Here is a 21,374-nt window from a genome sequence, read left to right as displayed (position 1 = left end):
AGTAATATTATTAGATTCTCGGAAACCAATAGCTAAGGGTTCTAAAGCTAGGTCAAAAGGCAGTCAACTTAAAAAGGAATCCTTGTCTGGTTTCACATTGATGTCTAAATTCCTAAGATTGAATAATGATTTGAATAATCACAGATCTTGATCTAAATAATGGAGAAGAACGTCTACTGCTGTTTTATTCAGCATGATGAAATAGCCAGATCAAGTAAACAGCACACTTTGCAGAATCTTTAATGAAATGGAGTAGAAGAACTATCCAATCATTCTGTTAAGATCTGCTTTTGAGATGAAACTGTGAATGGAAATGTGAATGATGAAACAGCTACGAGCCAGAACCACCGAGCTGAGAAACAACTTCTTCCCACAGGCTGAATGACTGACTGATGAACTGCTCATACACACGTTCTGATTCCCTATTATTTATTTAACAATATTTATTAATTTTTATATCTGTACTGCCTTTGTATCATTTGCCTGTATGTGTATTATGTCTGTATGAATGTCTTGCAGGATTTTGCACTGAGAACTGGAGAACATTGTTTCAACAGCTGTACTTGTGCAATTGGGTGATAAACTTGAATTTAAATCATATTTTGCTGAAAAAAATCTCATTCTGCATAATGTAATAACAATTTTGTCAAGTATCTTTCTATATATTGGTCATATCAATCTTTTCATTTATTTTTAAATGTACAGGACAATAGTCCTTTGGGCCACAAACTGATGCCCAAATATAAATCAATTAACCTGCAACCCCATCCCTTTTTGAATGGTAGAAGGAGAGTGGAGCACTCTGAAGAAGCCCATGCATATACTGGGAAAATGTACAAACTCCTTACAGACAATTCCGGATTCAAAGCAGGGTCGCTGGTGCATAAATAGTGTGGCACTAACCTCGATGCCAACCGTGGCCCCCCTATCAATAATAAGAAGATTGATGCTTCAAGATATATTTACTTCTTGTTATTTGAGAAATTTAATAAAGCAGGTAAAGAAAGTGAAGGTTATCCTGCTTGGGATTTGAGATAGCAGCTAATTGTGTTGTGTTGTGCTCAAGAACATCTTCTTTCATCACCTTCTTTAATTTGACTACATTTAAAAACCTTAGAGCTAATCTGTTGTAAAGGCTAGGACATGGCTGCATATGAGCAGTGAGTCATTTAATTATGTTGCTGTCACCATTGTTACTTCAGCTCTGTGATAGCCAATCCAACATGAATTATGGATGAATTATGGATCTTCTTTATATGCGTGGTAAGCATTAAATGCACTGTGCAACATCTATTTACATAAGGCTGAATAAGGGATATGTAATAATATGTTCTTGCCTATAACTGCAGTCTTGTTTCATTGATTCTGGCATTTAAATCACATTTATTGTTGTAAAATAAAAATGAAATTATAAAGGGACCGATGAAGAGTTAATATAAATACTGTTCCAGAAAGTTAATCAAAGAAATGGGGACAAATACCAAAAATGCATCGTAAAATGAAAATGAGAAAGAAGAATAAAAAACAAATTAGGTAATATTATAGTCCGACAAGGACGACATGGATAGTTTCTGCAAGGCCTCCTGTTTTGTGTAGAGGAAACGTGGCCTTTCTGCCTGTCGCATGCCCTCCCCATTTGAAACTTACTCGGAAGTCACATCACCTGTCAGACAAGGTTGGACTCAGGCCACTAATTAATACACACCTTGCTGTTGGCTAATTTAAGACACTTAGGGTCATCACTGGCTAGCAGCACAAATTAGAACTGTATTTAGCACCAGTGCAGAGCACCTTTGCTCTCTTTGCCTCATGGCCCAAGCCCCAGACACCGCTCCATCCTAGGTTGCTACTATAGATGTTGCTGGAATGGACGTGGGTAAAGTGTGCAATGCACTGATGCTGAGCCGTAGTATTGCTATAGATCAATACTTGCAGTAGAGCCGCACCCCCATTGTTCAGGGAACAGGGAATATGTGTAGGAGGCCCTGTTTATAGTGTGTGAGCAGAGTCGAATTTTGGCTTATCGTTGTTGGAGTTCAACTGATGTCCCTGGTCAATGGCTATATTGTGATTTAAGTGAAATAGTGTGTGTAGTGTGTGAGCGGGGTCAAATATAATTTTACCATTGTCGGAGTCTAACTGACGTTCATGGTGAATGTCTGTATTGTTGTTTACGTGAAATAATAATCAAGTACTGTTTAACGTTCTCCCCTGTTTGTTTCCCATATGTTAATAAAAGTTACATGTGATTGCAACACTTGAGTCCAGACTCATCTCTGTTTGAACCCACCCAACCTGGTACTCTTCTCAACACAACAATTTGTGCTGCAAGCAGGATTCAAAGAGTTACGAGTGGACACATGGAGTCTTAACCATATGGGATTGTCATAACCATGTGGAAGATTGTATTAATAACTGTGTGTGTGGATGCCCTGTTGGATGCATGGTTATTATGTACCTGCTCACCAGAGGGGGCAGCAGGAGGCTACCCACAAAAAGGGAAGGGATCCCAGGGTCGGCATATAAAATCTCCGGGTGGACAAATAACTGTCAGGTGTTCAGCCATTTGGCGGTGTGAGAAACAGAAGTACCTTCACAGAATTTGCTCGAGACAAAAATTGAGAACAAAGAACATTTATTATACAACAATGCAAAGTTGGGTGCTTCCCCTTACCCTGGGAATACACACATACATTGGGGCTCACCCAACTTTTATACAGTTTATTTCAGTGTAGAGGTACCCTCCCCCTTACATTCTTCTGCCTCCTGGATGAGTTTGGCATTAGGCAATCCTGTCTGCCTACGTGCTGTTTCTGTGAACTTGGAGGACCAAGGGGTATCCTGTCGGTGTCCCATCATGTCATTGTTCTTATTCACACCTTCCTGACTCTCAGGGCTTACTAATCTTATATGCAGAACTTGTTAAAATTCAGTCTAAGGCTTACTAATTACATATGCGGAACTTGCTGATTCTGGTCTAAAAGGCTATAAGACCCTTATCTTATTCAGACTAACTTTACTTCCTACATTCTATTATCTATCCTTATCCTATTCATACTGGCTTTATTCATTACACATATATCCATACTAGTTTTCTTCATCTTTCATGTTTTCATATTAGTTTTACTCATCTCTCACAGGCGGCATGGCTGCCGTGCCAGTCTATTAGGTCAACAGGTTGGACCCCCATTGAGAGAAGATAGGGCACCACCATGTGATCTCCTATCTGGAGTTATAAGAGTTTCCTGAGGCCCGGAGAGTTATGGGCAACCGTATGGTTTCTGATATCTGTACTTAGGTGCCAGTGGGATATTACATCCAAGTTAAGTAGTCAGGGTGCCCAGAAAGATGAGAGATAGAATTCCTGCAAAATGGGTGTTGGGAACTGCAAGAGGCAGTGTAGATTGCACAAGGGCAAGACCAACTTAAATAAAATCATTCAGGCAGCTTCCTAGCTGATTGAAACACAGCAGCTGCAAACAGCTCACTGGTCTGGCTCACAGCTTGACTCAGGAAAAGTCTGCGCTATTGTCCAGGAGTGGGAGGGGATCAACATGTGATGGGGGATGGGTATGGATGGATGGATGGTGATAACCCTGAGGAAACTGAGTCCCACGGCACACTTCCTCCTCCCTGCGAGCCTGAGCTTTTACAAGCCTGACCAGATTACCACGCGGTCCCAGGTAACCCTGCTGACTCTTCAAACTGGGGAGGTCGCTGAAAACAGAGGAACCTCGAGTGGATAGGTAAGTGGTCATTGTGAGATAATGGAGTCCCAGAACTAATCTGCTAAAGGGTTAACCAGGTGAGGGGACCGTTACCACCAGCAGTCAGGCAAACACTTAGCCATGCCACTGCCTCAGTTGGGAGACGAGGGGGCTCCCAATTCCTTTCTCTCTCATCAAGAAGTTAGCACTCTGGGTGGTCTGCCTGACAAGCAGCTGATTGCCAGTGCCCCCTTGCAGGAGCCGCCACAATGGGTCGATGATGGCACCACACTAGGGGAACGAGTGGTGACTGCGGTCCGGGCCAGGCTCCCCGCCCTCACAGAATGGGGCCAACATGGCTGGCTGCAGTGGCACACAGTTGGTGAGGGAACATGGATTGTTAGAGAGTGGGCACCGATCGTGGGTATCCATGGGGGTACTCACAAGCACCACCTCCCCGGGAGCACGAAGGTGACTGGTGCCTTGGTGGGCTATTTAGTCGCTGCTGCACGTCCCAACCATAGAGGGATGGTCTTGTCCCTCATGGGTCTGTCAACCGGGATGGCATACCAGAAGTCAATACCCTGCGGGAGGGATTGGAGAACACAGAGTGGGAAGCACCCACTCAAGCTTTCAGGGGTGAGGGGACGTCACCAGGTCGGTATCTCACAGAGACATGGGTAGCACTGAGGGACGAAGCCCCTTAGATGCAGAGCTATTGCACTGCCCACTCTGACCATGACCAGTCTCCCCTCTGGTGTTCCCCCACCAGTGGAGGCCCCTGACTAATCTATCTTTTGAGCTCTCCCAACCCCTCCCCCCCGCCCCCTTCCCCCCCCCCACCCCCCACCCACAGGAGAGCTGTATCTCTTCTCAATGTGAAATGCTCATCAAAACAGACTTCTGTGATCTCATCACTGATCCCAGCCAATCAACTCGTTTTACCTGCAGGAGCTTTTGTCACTTATTATGGAAAGAATTCTCAGCAGGACAGGCAAGAGCTGTCGCCATGGAAACCGAAACTCATCACTGGACATTCAACTGCATCTATTGTGATTCACATTAAGGGGACAGACTAGGTAATGGACTTTTGGTGTTGTTTTTCTCCTTTTTTAATCACCCTGAGCTGTACCAATGATGTCTTTACCAAGCACACTCAGGGAATTCAAAGTTAAAATTTATAAGTAGTGTCAGATTCAAAGTTAAAGTTTATAAGTAGTGTGTCATTGATCAAACAATAGTAATAAACGTTTATATTTTGTTTCACTTGGCAATGAGACTGTTGACCCAGAGCCCTCATTAACAGAAACAAATAGCTCACGGGGTGGGTGCTTCTGGAGTTTTTATTTACAATCATTAAATTGGCTACTTTCAGTCCCATCCCCTCCTGCGTTACAGGGATCTAACGCAAGCACCCTTTTAAACAAAATGTGAGCAGGAACAGCATCCTGGTGTCCAACAACAAGCCAGGAAAATGGGCACCCCCCCCCCCCCCCCCCCCCCGTGTACACCCTGGATGTATACCTGCTGGCCTGCCCTCTGCCTCACCATTGGATTGCAACGGCCATCTAGGTGTTCTGCTGAGGGATCCCTCAAGTGAGAGGCCGAGGCATGGGATGCCCAAGGCAAGAGAGGGCTCTGACACCTGACGGATGACCCGTGCACTGCCTGCTCACAGACATTGGTGGCATGGGTGTTCACATTTGCCAGCTAAGCCAAAGAAACTAGGCCTGTGAGTCGGTGACCAGACAAAATTAATTTTTACCCTCCCCTCCAATACCAGGGAGCAGCTCCCATGGCATCCTGCTCCATCAGAAACACAGTGACCCTGATTGGTCGGGAGGGGTAGCTAATGAGGCACTGCCATTAAATTTGATTATGTGCCTCGTCCAGCATATGTTTAATTAGTATCACCTTTTGTTCTTTTATTTTCCTTCCCTGTTTTTATAGTCAGAACATGCACAGAGAGTCAATGCTTGTCTTCATAGTAATTCCAGAGTGATGTGACTTCTGAGGAGTGAAATGTTGTGTATGGAGGAAGCGTGGCCTCCCTGTCTGTCTGGAATGTGTGCATTGCAGGTAGTCGCATATCCTCCCAGTATTATTCGGAGGTCATATCACCTGTCATTCGAGGTTAGACTTCAGCACTAATTAGCCAATGCCATTGGCTAAATTAAATCACCTAGGGACATCATTGGCTAGCAGCACAGATTACCTTGGTATATAACACCAAGGTACAGCACATTCTTTCTCTCTGCCTTGTGGTCCAAGCCCCAGACTCCATTCCATGCCAGGTCACTACTGTGGACATCGCTGGAAGTGTCGCAGGAAAGGTGTGCTTTGCACCAAAGTTGAGCCTTAGTTTTGCGCTAGATCAATACTTGCAGTGGAGCCACACCGCTATTGATCAGGGAACTGGGAGCGTGTGTCAAGATCCCTGTTTTTAGTGTGTGAGCAGAATCGAATATAGGTTTATTGTTGTCAGAGTCCAAATGATGTCTGAGGTCACTGCTCACGTGAATTAGTAATTGTGTACCTGTTAGTTTCCTGTGTGTTAATAAAAGTTGTGTGGTTGTGACACTTGTGTCCAGACTTGTCTCTCTGTGCACCCACTGAACCTGATACTCGTCTCAACACAAGACCTCCTGAAATTGATTACTATTGTTGGAAACTTTCTAAACGTGTGATCATTAAGCAACTGAAAATTTGGATCCCTACCCAAATTTATGACTAGATGATTCACTGATATTCCTAATTACATTCCAACTAATAACAGGTAATGAATGGAATGACCGAACTTCAATAATAGCAATGACATTTTCCAAAAAAATACATATGGGGTTATATTCTATGGAAAGGAGAAGTCTGAGAGGGTGACTGGATTAAAGAAGGATGTTCTTACTTACAGGAAAATTAGGAAGGCAATTATGAATAACTCCGGTAGCAGATTTGGGATACAAGAAGTAGGTAGAATGTGAAACCCATGCTGAAGCTACTGGCATAAAAGGGAGTACTTGAGAGAAGAATGAGAAGGAATTGTTGATGAGGTAGATGGATTAGAAAGGGAAGAGTATTCCATGGGACATGTCATGTCAGCATGATATATGAATCAGGATTGATTGTCGTGAACAAGTCGTGAAATTCAGTGCTTTGCTGCAGCATCTTAGTGTAAACATATATATTATAACCATCTCTCGACATTATTATAAAAAATAAAATTAAAAATAATAGTGCACAAAAAGTAAGGCAGTGTCTTTGGTTCATTGATCATTCAGGAATCTGATGGCAGCGGGGTAGAAGCTGTCCTTATGCTGCTGAGTGCTCGTCTTTAGGCTCCTGTACCTTTTATCCAAAGGTAGCAGAATAAAGAGGCATGGGCTGGGGGTTGGGGGGTCTTTGAGGGTAGAGGCTGCTTTTTTAAGACACTGCATCATGTAGATGTCCTCAGTGGAGTGAAGTCTGGTGCCTGTGATGTCATAGGCTGAGTTAACAATCCTCTGGAGTTTATTCTTGTCCTGAGAGTTGGTACCTCCCTGCTAGGGAGTAATGCAACCAGTCTGAATACTCTCCACGGTCCAGAAGTTTAGAAGTTTGCAAAAGTTTTTGGTGACATACTGAACCTCCTCAGACACCTCACAAAGTATAGCCACTGGCGAGCCTTCTTTGTGATTGCATCAACGTGGAGGCTGCAGGACAGATCCTCGGAGATGTTCAAACCCAGGAATTTGTAGCTCTTGACCCTCTCCACTACTGAGCCCTCGATGAGGATTGTTCCCCCGACTTCCTTTTGAAGTCCACAATCATCTCCTTGGTTTTGCTAACATTGAGCACAAGATTGTTGTCATTACACCATTCAACGAGCTGATCTAGCTCCCTCCTGTACACTTCCTCCTTGCCGTTTGTAATTCTGCCAACAACTATAGTGTCATCGGCAAATTTGTAGATAGCATTGGAAATGTGCCTGGGCCACACAGTCATGGGTGAATAATGAGTAAACCAGTGGGTTAAGCTCGCCTGCTTGGGGTGCATCTGTATTGATAATTAGGGAGGAGACGACGATGTTTCCAATTCATACTGACTGGTCTTCCAATGAGAAAGTCAAGGGTCCAGTTGCAGAGGGAAGTTCAGAGGCCTAGAGTTGTAGCTTCTTGACTGGCTCTGAGGGAATAATGGTAGTCGATGAAGAGCAACCGTATGTATGAATTGCTGTTTTTGAAGTGATCCAGAGCTGAGTGGAGAATGAATACTACATGAATAAAACAAGCATTATGGTTGTTTCATCTTCATTGCATATACATGTATTTACAATTTTGAAAAGAGAACTACTTTGATTTCCATGGTGAACCTCCTCACCTGCCTCAATTTGAATTCCATAATTAAAATGCTTGAAGCTTGCCTAATTTTCACAGAGGAGTGAGCTTTGTAGCGGGCACACGCTATACCTTTGCCATTCATTTACGCTGGGATCAATTATTGATACAATATGATAATTATCTCGAAAAGCTCTCCAGCAGCTTGCAAACCAGGAACATATTTTGCATGCTCATTCAAAGTGAATGCAGCAACTCAATTGCTGTTAATGACATGAGTGCTTAAACACAACATGGTCAATGCCATTCTCTTGTCAACAAATTCACATTGGAGGACAACACAAGCAGCTGTGAGTTAAAAGTGGGAAGAAGGGGCAGAAAATATATACTGGTCATTGGCCAGTCTTTGAAGATTCACGATCAATGTTAGGCGTTTGTAGCTAAAAAGAAGTTTCATGGTAAGACCATGATATTGCATTATACTCAAGGTATTGGCAAAATCTCATCTGGAGTACTCTCTTTGGTTTCAATTACTTCATCCCAAGGAAGTTATATGACTTCACTGGATGGAAACTCATAAATAAAACAAAGTTGATTACAGGTACTTGTCCGCTGGAGACTAATCTTGTGCTTCCTTTTGGATTCACTGGAGAAACATAGGCTGATTGAGGGTAAAACTCTGTTTAGAATTATTAATTGTAAAATAATATATAAGTGGACAGTTTGATTGACATGTTGGAGCCTTATTGAACTGGTGATAGTTCATGGCCTTTGAAAAAGTAGTGAATGATGTTAAATATGCAAAAATGCTTTCTCGAAGACCAGCCACCTTTAGAACAGAATTGATTCCACAAATTCACTCTACTTGTTTAAGATTACATTAAAAGGTGAGGAATTTACATTTACATGGCGAATTTGACAATCAACTCGCTACAATTGATTTGCAGCCTTTCAAGTACCTTTGAAGGAGTCATAATGTCCATTTTTGTACCACAGTGCCTAAGAGATAGCAATGAAATAATGGTCAGGTGTTCTTTTAATTAGAATGAACAAATCAATGAACAAACAAATGAATGAAGGTTTATTGTCATGCATGGAAATACAATCTTGGATGCAATGAAAGCCTTGCTTGCTGTACCTACACAGGAACGTAAAACACATCAACAAAAATGTAAGAATAATTAACACATAGTTGCCACGTAGAGAAAAATATATAATAAATATAAAAGGAAGATAAGAATTAAAAGAGAGAGATAGACAGAGACTCCAGGTTTCTGTGGCTTCTAGTTATGTCTATTAAAGGATAAATATTAACCAGGCCATTGACTAGAGGTCCCCTGAATCACATGGATTGTTTTATTTATAGCTTTCCAATTCTCCTTCAAAATGCCCTCCTCTGAGGAGGAATTCAAAATTGTTCACAACACTCCAAGTAAAGTCTCACCAATGCCTTATAAAGCTTCAACATCATTTAACTTCAGAAGGTAAAAGATCACAGGACTAAAGTAATATATTGACAAGCATGGGGAAGGGTCCAATTGATAAAAAAACAGAAGGTTGGGATATCTGGGTCATTTTCAAGTTGGTAGGTGGCAAATATCAGTGTATCACAAATATTAGTGCAGGGATCTCAATTAGTTATTATGAAGAATGAAAACTTCATTAAATGGATTGAGTGCACTTCAACCATAATTGGTGTGATATAAAGACAGATCGGTTATCATCTGCTTGGGAATATGGATAGGTTAAGTACATGGGTACCAAGGTGGCGATGGATATCATTTGGGAAAATGTGCTGTTTGCAGTGTCAAAAGGAAGAATTAAAAATAAATTATTATTTATGTAGAGCAGGACCAGAAATATAGTAGTCTTGGTATTTAAGATCAAATATGGTATAGCAGGAGACGGTAAAGCTTCACTCTCAGATGAACTCGATGCTTCTGTGCTTGATTCACCACAAGAACAAGGAAGTACTACCACTGTGCATCCCCATGTCCCCTGATGATCCTCTCCAGTACTTATCTGAGGATGATGCGCGGGCTGTCTTCAGGAGAGTGAATCTGAAGAAATTATCCAGTTCAGACACAGTACCTGGCTGAGTATTAAAAACCTGTGCTGACCAGGTTGCCAATGTATTCACATATTCTTCAACATTGCACTCTGACAGGGTGTGGTACCCACCTATTTCAAACAGGTGTCAATTGTTCCAGTGCCCAAGAAGAGTGTGATAGTCTGCTTAAATGACTATTGACCAGTGGCACTCACATCAACAGCAATTAAGTGCTTTGAAAGGCTTGAGTCGAAGAATATCAGATCCTGTTTGAGCAGCGACAAGCATCCATTCCAATTTGTCTACCGCAGCAACAGATCTATGGCAATTGCCATCTCATTAGCTCCACACAAAGCCCTGGAACACCTGGACAGCAAAGATGCATACATCAGGATGCTCTTTGTTGACTACAGTTTGGCATTTAACACCATCATAATCACCTCAAAATTGATCATAAACTCCAAGACCTGGGATCAACAACCCACTATGCAATTAAATCCTGGATTTCTTCACCTCCAGCCCATCTCCTCCACAACAGTGCTGTGTTCTTAGCGACCTGCTTTAATCGCTAAACACCTGTGACTGTGAGCCTTGGTACAACAAGAACAACACGGTTTACAATTTCACTGATGATACCACGGTAGTGGGTTGTATAAAAGGGGGCGATGAGCCAGCATACATGATGGAGATTGAAACCTTGGCTGATTGGTCCACCAACAACAACCTCGCACTGAATGCAGCAAAACCAGGTGCTGATTGTTGCACCAGGAAAAGAAAATCAATAGGAGATCAGAGGACTAGATAGTGACCAAATTTAAGTTCTAGGGAGTCACTATCTTGGAGGACCTTTCCTGGACGCAACACACCAATTACTTCCTCAGGAGTTTGGTGAAGTTTGGTATGACATCAGAAACCCTGGAAAATTTCTACAGATGTGTGGTGGAAACTGTGCTGACTGGCTGCACCACAGTTTGGTATGGGGACACCAATGCCCCTGAGTCGATAGCCCTGCAAAAGGTAGCAAACACAGCCCAGGACATCATGGGCAAAGCTCTCCCAACTATCATCAGGGTATGCTGTCATCAGAGAGGAACAGCAATCATCAAGGATCCAAACTGCCCAGCACATGCTCTGTTCTTTCTGCTGCCATCAGGAAACAGGTATCGGTGCCACAAGACTTACACCGCCAGGTTCAGGAACTCCTCAACAACAAACTCAATCAGGGACTCACTTAAGGACTCTTAATTTTGCATTTTTTTTTAGCCCGATTCAAAGTCAAAAAAGTTTCAGATATAAACTGCTCATCATCTACATTAGGTGCGTAAACATTCAGCAATGTCCACGATTCCGCAAAAATTTTACAATTCACCATCCAATCTGCCGGCTGTCTCAGAAAATAATTTCAATTCAAATGGTATCTTTTTATGTACCAAAATTGCCACTCCTTGCGCCTTAGAATTAAAAGAAGCAACAACATGTCCAACCCAATTTTTGAACCCCTTTTCAATTTCATGTGCTCTTTCTCAGTCAAGTGTGTTTCCTGTAAAAAAGCAATATCGACCTTCATCTTTATAATATACACTCGTACACGCTTTTGCTTAATCAGATTATTAAGACCCTGAACATTAAAACTTGCAAAATTCAAATTAGCCATATTTTACTTAAAAAAGGGCACCTCACACAGTCAATAGTTACAAATATTTAAAAAAGGCTCCCCTTGCATAAATAAAAAATTCCCCTGTAAAACTACACACAAAAAAATCCTCAAAAATACAGAATAAAATATATATAAAAAAAACTTCCCCTAAACTGCAACAAATGTAGTAAGTCTCCAGTTAACTAGGTGTGGACAATGCCACTAGTGGCAGATGACTTTCGGAAGTATCAGAGTCACCCACCCCTACCCAGCTGAGCTTCTTAGAAATTAATTGTCCTGTTCAAGTTCATCCGACTGACTTCAGTCCAGACAAAGATTGTTCCGGGTCCTCAATATCGAGCAGACTTTGCATCATTTCCTCCTTCTCCTCATTCCTATTCCCATTCCTCTTGTCAGATACTCTCCTCTTAGGTGATTGTGGTCAATCAGATTGAACACGTACATCAGGCAAAGGATTTGCAAAAAGCAATGCATCGTGATCCCTCTCAAAGAACTGAGATTGATAATTCCCATAGAAAACTTACAACATGATGGGACACTGAAAGGTAAACTTATACCCTTTTCCTCAACAATACCTCTGTAGCTGAATTAAATTCCTTAACTGTGGCTGCTGCAGTTAAAGTTACTTGTTCATGTGTCTCCAGCAGAGCAGGATTTTCCTCCCCCTCTTCACATGCAGTTGCTGCTGGGCGCACTGTCCGACTGTGGGTTTGGACCCCCGCCAATGTCAGGCTGACTTCCTCGGCGTGACGATGCTTCGGTCCCCCCACACACCAAACCCACTCCAGCAGTTTACACATGCGTGTATACCCGCATATGCCCAGAAGCCCCGACGGCCACATAGGTACGTCTTCCGGCGCACCACAGCAGACCGCCGGGCCACTGGCCACACTAACAGGCTCACGCTGGTTAGCGGAGGACATCAGTAGATGCCACTTAGCTGCCTCATCCGTGCACCCGGCAACTCGGGTGCACGTTTCCGACCCCGCCGAGTAGCTAACAGAACCGGTGCCATCTTGCAGCTGCAAGACGGGTGCCAGTGTAATACTCAGCCTGCCAGGTGTATGTTGTGATTTGAGAGCAGCTTCAATCAACTCCGTGGCTTCTTTCTGGTAAGTAGGCCTCAATTCTTCAGCACTTTTAAAAGACAGGTTCTTTTGTAATTGAGTTTTAGCTTTCTTCGCATTTGTAGCCATTTGTATATCTTTTGTCTTCAAATATCTTCAGAAACTTTTTCCAGGTTTTCCAAACTTTATAATTCAGGCATTGAATAATTCGGCTGGGGAGAGGTGGTTTTGCACATCTTCTTTCTATGCCATCTTGCCACACCCCCCCCTTAATTTTGCATTTCATTGATTTTCTTTATTCTGTCTCTATTGCAGACAGTGAGTTTACATTTCTTTATTAGCTTACATGTGTATGTAGAGTACAGGTTTTTTTTTTGCATTACCAATAAGTTGTAATTCTGCCTCGCTCTCAAGAAATTAAATGTCAGGGTTGTATGCGATATTTAATATGTACTCTGACAATAAATCTGAAATTTGAAATCTGAATCAGAATCTAACAAACAAAAATATAAGATGCAGCTAAAGCATGAATTAGGAAGGTTCTGTTCGAAGGTTGACATTTATTGTGAGGGATTTAGAGTATAAAAGTGAGAAAGGCTGAAAGCAAATTTAGAGGATCCTGGGGAATTTACACCTGAAATACAAAATACAGCTTAGGTATTATTTAAAGAATTAATTTGCTATTATTTGAATCAGTGAAGAACTGTGAAGGAGCATTTGACGAATGAATATTCTCCCTCTACTCATTGCAGGATTGAATAAAAAATGTTGACCTCATCAAAATGTACAATTCTGAGAAGTATAGGAAACATGCTGAGGAATGTGAAAGCATCTGGGAACTAGGGACTATCGTTTCAGAATAATGAGTGGCCCGTTTCCGATAAATGTGAAGAATTCCCTTTCTGACACTGCCATGACCCTTTGGAGTTTTCAACTCCTGGGAGCAATGGAAGCAGAATCGATGAATTTATTCAAGGCAAAAGTTGACAGGCATTCAAACAGCAATGTGGTCAAGAGGTATGAGAGCACAATAAAGCAGAATTAAGGTAAAAATTGGATCATATGTGTCATATTGAATGGTAGAACAGGTCTGAGGGGACAAATGGCTCCACTTTCTCATGTTTCATATATGCTCCTAGGCTCACTTTCAGAAATCTTGCCTCAGTATTCTATAGGGTCTCTCTGTCTCTACCTATCACATTTTGTTTCTCATTGCTACATTACCGAAGGCAAGACAACTTCTCCTTGCATACCTTTCATTTTTGATAAAGTGACTTTTGTATTCATATCATATGGACATGGTGCAGAACTCCTTGAAGGGTGTGCACTTATAGAAGACTTTTGTGCCTTTATGGGTGCCTTCCTGTTAACTTCCTACCATGAATTCCATTTGCATTGAGATCTTAGAAACTGCGCACCATCTTTCAGAAACCTGTGCTGAATCCTCTATCTCTGCGGCATGTGCTCATTTCTTCTCAACTGCAACTGCGGCGGACCAATGAGGAGCTCAGAGGCTGAAGAACACATAGACAGCGGGCAGTTGGTGACCCAAGGCGAGGAACACACACACAGGCTGTGGGCTGCTGGAGACAGGCTCAAGACTGACTGAAGGGTTACTGGGATGTGAGAGGGTGCTGGAGGCCTCCTGATCGTGTCAGAGCTGTGCTTCCGCAGCTCGGGGTGCCAATAGTTTCATTTGAAGGCCACGTGGCTGCAGAGGCTGTGGGAACGCTGAAGGCAAATCCATGGACATTCAGTGTCACTCACGTGCCACTCAATGACTCTTGCTTCTCTTATTCTGACTGTAATGGGCGCAGGGCAAGTTCTGCTAACAGCGAACCTTTGCCTGCCTTACAGTAGAGTAGACTAAAGGAAATTTCACGGAATATCTCTTTTTCAGTGTTAATCTACAATCTTGAAATCTTGAAAAGAGTCCAACTCACTAAGGTCAACCCTTCATATTAAACTCCTCCTAAAACAAACAAGGTGGGGCGGGGGGGGGGGGAGGGGGCAGGAGCTGACAGTAATATTTTGGAATTGGCATTGATTTATTTTTAGATTGTTTTGAAATAGTATTCATGAAGTTGCCTGCATTTTGTTTTAATGGAATACCAAATTTCTAGGCTAACAGTTCATATTTACTTGTGTAACAAACAGATTTTACTCATCCTAATTCCCTTTAAAAAAGACCAACAGCCAAATTGAACTGTTTGGTTTCCTATAACATCATAAAGGATCCCAACCCACAACATTGGCCTTTTCTGTGTTTCTCCAGACATATGGAGCCTGTATTTACAACAGCAGGATAGTGACTCTGTAAGACTTGTCAATCATCGAAAACCACATCTCAATGGATTCTAGGAAATGGTAGGAATTATTTCTGTCCTTGCTAGATCATTCATTACAATTAATCAATCATTACAAGGGAGTCAGAGAAGACATACTTAAAATTTAGCAAATGTTTCTCTCTCTCTCTCTCTCTCTCTCTCTCCCTCCCCCGTAATGAGTCCCCTGAAAGAATCAGTGGTTCTCTCAATCTGAAATATCAATCCTTTGGTCAATTTCTGGCTTTGTGAGCTACAAAAGAGAATGATTGCTCTGCCGGAGAAGCTGTATCAGTAGTGCTCCCACTGTTGCAGACCCCCAGAGAGCAGATACACAGAGCTGGGTTCAACCTCCCGGTCCTATTGTCGACAGCTCTGTACTGGCTTTAAGCGGCCTGTTAAAGGATCTGATGATATTTTTATTTAAAATCCTGCAATCACGGAGGTCTATGCTCAAGTTGATGGCACCTGTGCTTGGCCAACAGCCACAAGGGGTTGTAGATGCCAAAGTGCAGCAAACCGGCGCATGGCACCAAGAACAGTGAGAGCACCCTCAGCTGAGATGGAGAAGCAGAGGAAAATACTCTACAGGGTAGATGACCACGGCAGCAAGGTAATGAGCAGCTGAGGGACCTTCACAGGCTATAGCGACCCGCATGGCCTGCAGGCCACGGAGATTGCTCATAGAAACCAGGTATCGGAACAAGGATTCAAGAGGGTTCTGAGGGCAAGAAGGGCTCACAAAGAGATTCTGCTGCTGAAAGCTTGGGGTCCCGATGAATCGAACAAGATTCTGTGCAGTTGCAGAGGCTGCAGGAGTGCTGGAGATGAAGCCACGGCCACTCAGTGACTCTGAAAGGGCTCTCTTTCGCTTCTCTTTCTCTTACTGTAAGGGGAAGCAGGCGACACTAATGGTGACTCTTTGCCTTACAAAAAGAACATGTTCTTTAGTATAACATGACAATAAAGGAATCTTGAATCTTGAATGCTGTCTCTCGTGTATTGTTACCAGGGATCATTAACGAACACATGCCGAACCTTTATTCCCAAGCTTATCCATGTTTCCTCAACAAATGGAGTTTAAGGAGTTTGCTGCATGAAAGAATTAATGCAGTGTTATAATCTGATATTCTTTTTATATGGTAGTCATGATAGAGTACATTAAAAATTAGTTCTGTTACCTAGGTCTGTCTTTAATTTGGATTTGTATGTAAGTCAGTATAGGTACATACGGTCCTTATTTAGCTTCAGTTAGTCAAATGTTTATCTCAGTATATAGTTAATATAGTTTTTATATGCATATAAAACACTTCCTAATACACTAAAACAACTTAAACATAATAATGTTGGACATAATAATAAAAGTAACTACATACGGTCATAAGATCATAATTAAAAGTTAGCACTCACAGGAGAAGATGGAGAGATGACAGCATCCCCAACCCCGACCCCATGGCCCTCCCGCATCTTTGCTCCTTCTGTTTCTGTCCCACCTCCTTCCTTGCACCCTCCTCCCTCCCTCTCACTCACTTGCCTGCACCCTTCACCCTCTCATTCACCCTCTCCCTCCCTCCATCATCAGGCAAGAGTATCCTACAACATAACCACGCTCAAATTGGAAGTTCATGGCATTCTACTCTGGTCAGCCTATCAGTATGAGTTGTTCATAACCTGAGGACTGCCTCTACAGTAAAACCCCGCTAGGTGGTGATACAAGGGCGGCCGGTTCTCCATTAGGCTGTGCGCTGCCACAACTCCCCACAATTCTCCTGAAGTCTCCCTTCGCCCGGGTGACTGCAAATACACCACCTTCGAAGCAGACGGCAGACTTTATCATTTCCTCAGGGTTCACTTTGGAGTCACCAACAGGGTCTCAGTGTTCCAAAGAGAGGTGGATTGAATGTAGACAGGCATAAACTGACAGCGACATTCCCCTACCTTGACAATGTGTGGCCATGACCAGCAGGACAATGACAAACCTGGCAAAATTTCTCAGCACAGCCAAGTCCCTTAATCTGACTTATAACAAGGAGAAGTGTGTGTTTTAGTACCACTCGCCTGGCCCTCCTTTGATTCGTCATGGCACATGGTTTTATTGCCCCCGAACCCAACCGCATGTGTCCCCTTATGGAGCTCCCAATACCACACAACCTCAAGGGACTGAAAATGTGCCTGGGGTTCTTTTCTTACTATGCTCAATGGGTGCCCAATTATGCCAATAAAGCCTTACCCCTTAGTAAGGTCCACAAGCTTCCCCTTATCGGCAGAAGCCTGGGCTACATTTGCCCATATCAAAGGAGACATTGCTAAAGCCACAATGCATGCTGTGGATGAATCCATCTCATTCCAGGTGGAGAGCAATGCCTCCAACTTCACACTGGCCACCACTCTCAACCAGGTGGGCAGGCCAGTAGCATTTTTTCCCCACACCCTCCAAGACCACGAGACACAGCTCTCCTCAGTCAAGAAGGAAGCACAGGTGATCATTGAGGCCGTGTGCTACTGTCGTCACTACCTGGCCAAGAAATTATTTACACTGCTGACGGACCAATGGGCTGTCGCCTTCATGTTTAACACAAAACTGCAGGGTAAAATCAAGAATGATAAAATCCTGAGGTGGAAAATCAAACTCTCCACTTATAACTATAATATCCTGTACCGGCCAGGCAAACTCAGCGATCCCCCAGATGCCCTATCGCGGGGGATGGGCACCAGCTCACATCTTGACCGCCTCCAGTCCCTCCACAATAACTTCTGCCACCCCAGAGACATGAGGATGTTCCACTTCATAAAAGCCCGGAGCCTCCCATACTTCACTGAGGACATCAGGTCCCTGACCAGACACTGTCGGGTCTGTGCGTAATGTAAACTGCAGTTCTTCAGGCCCGACAAGGCCCATCTCATCAAAGCTACACACCCCTTCAAACAACTGAGCGTTGATTTCAAGGGACCCCTGCCCTCAACCAATAGGAGCGTCTATTTCCTTAACATCATAGACGAGTTCTCCAGATTCCCGTTTGCCATCCCCTGTCCTGACGGGACCTCTGCCATGGTTATTAGGGTATTTCGCAGCCATATTCAGCCTTTTCAGGTACCCAGACTATATTCATAGTTATCGGGGGTCCTTGTTCATGAGCGATGAACTACGGCAGTACCTGTTGTCTAGAGGCATAGCCACTAGCAGGACCACAAGCTATAACCCAAGGGGAAATGGCTAGGTGGAGCGAGAAAACATCACCATTTGGAAGGCGATCCTCCTGGTCCTTAAGTCAAAAGGCCTAGTGGTGTCTTACTGGCAAGAAGTCCTGCCAGAGACACTCCACACCATCCAATCCCTCCTGTGCACTGCTACAAATATGGCCCCTCAAGAACGGATGTTTTCCTTCCCCATGAGGTCGGCGACTGGAACCACTCTGCTGCCCTGGCTCTCATCTCTGGGACCGGTCATCCAGGAGCCATAAGACTGACCCATTAGTAGAAGAGGTGCAGCTCCTGCACATAAATCCACAATATGCATATGACCAGTACCCAGACGGCATGAGAACACAGTCCCTGTCTGAGACCTGGCACGTGCCAGAAACACCCACCTACCCCCGGCCACCACATACAAGCATATCGGCCCCTACTGGGACTTAGTGCAGGCTAGCAACATGCCTGGGACCCACCTGAACAGCAACGGAGCTGACCAGTAAACTACCGGCGGAGCTGCACAAGTCACAGAGCCAGAGGAAGCCACCTGACTGGCTGAACCTTTAGGACCAGGACTTTTTTTTAAAGAGGGGGTAAATGTGGTACAAGTGGCTGGCCTGCCCACTGATGACTCAACCCCCTGTAACCCCTCCCCCTGTAACCCCTCCCCCTGTAACCCCTCCCCCTGTAACCCCTCCCCCTGTAACCCCTTCCCCTGTAACCCCTCCCCCTGTGACCTGGCCATAAAGGTCAACCTCCCTGCCCCCTTCCATTCATTCGAGTACATGGAGTTGGGCCAACTGAAACCTAATGTGTATTGAAGTCTATCATTCCTCGCTCAGTCTTTGGAGTCATTGATAAGAGTATATCAATAGCTTCATAGCAAAACAATATTCCCAGTTTTAACTTGTAGCAGACAAGCTAAAACCTCAAGTAAAAAAAAAGCTCATGTTTGTTAAGATTTTTTTTTTAAATTCTGTATTGAATTGCATGTTAAAAATATCAATCAAGGGCCATCAAAGTAATCAATGGTTGCAAGATCATCAGAATTTCAACATGACCTTTCATTCTCATTGAGTTGAAATTGAAAATGTGAGAATGCAGAATGGTGTAAGGATTAAGTGCATAGAGAGTGAAGGTTGTATATATGAAATGAAGCAGGAAATAATTTAAAGTTCAGAGTTAGAGCACGTGCATGACATCACATACAACCCTGAGATTCCTTTTCCTGTGGTTAAGGCAAAATTACCACTAATTGCTTGTGCAAAATACTGCATTCAAGAAGAATACAAGTAAATAAACAAAGAAATGTAAACAAACTGACCGTGCAATATAGAGAGAAGAAAAACTGTTAGAGCCAGTGGACTTAGCCTGAGAGGATTAGAGGGGAGATGGTATTGGGGTATCAGAAGGAGGATAATCAGGGATTAGGGCTCTGGGAGGGATCAGTAAGGATCAGAATATTTGGGAAAGGGTGATTAGTTGAAAGATCATTAGATCTAAAATTTTGGGAAAGTGAAATTGAGGGTTGTGATATCAGCAGTAGGATGATCAGGGTTTAAGGTATTTGGGGAAAGTCATCAGATGATAGGTTATTAGGAAAAAGAATGCAGCAATCTTAGGAGGATCCTTAGGAGATGAGATATATTAGAAACTGGAATATCATGAATGAGGCCATTGACATCAAGGGCTAGGATACTGGGGGAAGGCATATCCGGAGATTGAACATCAGGGAAGGTGCTTCAGGACACTGGAATCAAGTCAGCAAGGTTCAGAATATTGGGTGAAGGGATATGGACTGAGGGAATTCAGAAAAGGAATTTTGAAGCAAGAGATAGTGGAAATAACAGAAGGTACTAGAAACACTCAGCAGGACAGGCAGCTTGTGTATAGAAAGAAAGAGTGAATGTTTCATGTCTGAGACCAGTAAAGGTGGGGAGGGTTTGATAGGACAAAGAAATTATTTCTGCTAGGGTGACCCCTCAATAGCAGTGTTGTGGAACATGCCTAGCTGCATTAATGGAGAGAGAAATGCTGAGCCAAAATCACAAATGGATGACTGGCAGAAATGGCCAGTTCCAATATTCATCCTAATCTTTCACCCACTTTAATTTTTTCTGACCCCATTTCTCCTCCCGCCCATTTCTTCTGATCGTCCTGCCTTTATCGCAAACACTCAATCCTCAGTAAAGTCCTCAGCTGCATCCCCCACATGAATGAATTCATCCTGTAACACAAAGAAAAATACAGTATTTGCTTCAACCCTCCGACATATTTATTCCCTTTGTTTTACCCATCTTTACATGCCTTCCCTATGTTGAACCTTAATTTCTCTCCCTCCTAAGTATGACCAAGGGTCTCAGACCTGAATATTAATGCTATTTTCTCCTTCTGCAGGCACTACCTGACTGCCGCTTCAGTATTTTCTGATTTCTGATTCGCAGCATACAGCATTTTGTTTATCCTCATTGGGAGGAGTCTTGTCAGGCAAATGCAGGCAAATGGGACTAGCCCAGAATACTGACTTGGTAAGCATTGATGAGGTGGGCCAAAGGGCCCATTTCTATGCTGTTGTGTTTCTGTGATTCGTCCAGAGTTCAGGTCACAGAAACAGAAGGGATCCAAGAAACAGCAGTAAGTAGGCCAAAAAGGTGCCAACGAAAGCACCAAACAAAATTCTTTAAGAGGACCTACCTCAGAAATGCTTCTCATAGAATCATATTGCATTATAGTGTACGAACAGGCCATTTGGCCCAACTCATCCTTTCTGATCAAGTTTGCATTCTGGGCTAGTCCCATTTGCTTCCATTTGTTGATACCCTTCCTATCCATATATCTGTTTAAATATCTTTAGAATGTCAAAATCAATCCACTATTTTATTGTGTCCCCTGGCAGCTTGCTCCATATATGGACTACCCACTCAGGCCCCTCTAAAATCTCTCCCCTGTCATCTAGTTGTAGAATCATCTATCCTGGGAAAAGCGACAGTGAGCATTTCATTTTTCCATGCCTCCCATGGTTTTACATACTTTTTTTAAGATTACCCTTCAGTCATTTACATCCAGGGAA

General features: G+C 43.3%; 1 long non-coding RNA gene across 7 annotated transcripts in view; it reads left to right on the top strand.

Moving 5' to 3' along the window:
• The first annotated feature begins 4,566 nt into the window (after positions 1 to 4,566).
• Positions 4,567 to 21,374, top strand: part of LOC138758007 (uncharacterized) — a 76,757-nt gene continuing 59,949 nt past the window's right edge. For 3 of the 7 annotated variants that reach the window (XR_011354036.1, XR_011354035.1, XR_011354037.1), the window contains exons 1-2: positions 4,584 to 4,786; positions 13,544 to 13,808. This is a non-coding gene — a long non-coding RNA (uncharacterized lncRNA). Of the gene's footprint in view, positions 4,787 to 13,543; positions 13,848 to 21,374 lie in introns of those variants that run through there. The other 4 variants (XR_011354039.1, XR_011354038.1, XR_011354033.1 and 1 more) reach the window with 3 other exon arrangements.

Source organism: Narcine bancroftii, chromosome 3, assembly GCF_036971445.1.
Source record: "Narcine bancroftii isolate sNarBan1 chromosome 3, sNarBan1.hap1, whole genome shotgun sequence".
NCBI lineage: Eukaryota > Metazoa > Chordata > Chondrichthyes > Torpediniformes > Narcinidae > Narcine > Narcine bancroftii.
Note: the sequence above shows the minus strand (reverse complement) of the source record. Positions and strands in the feature narration are given on the sequence as shown.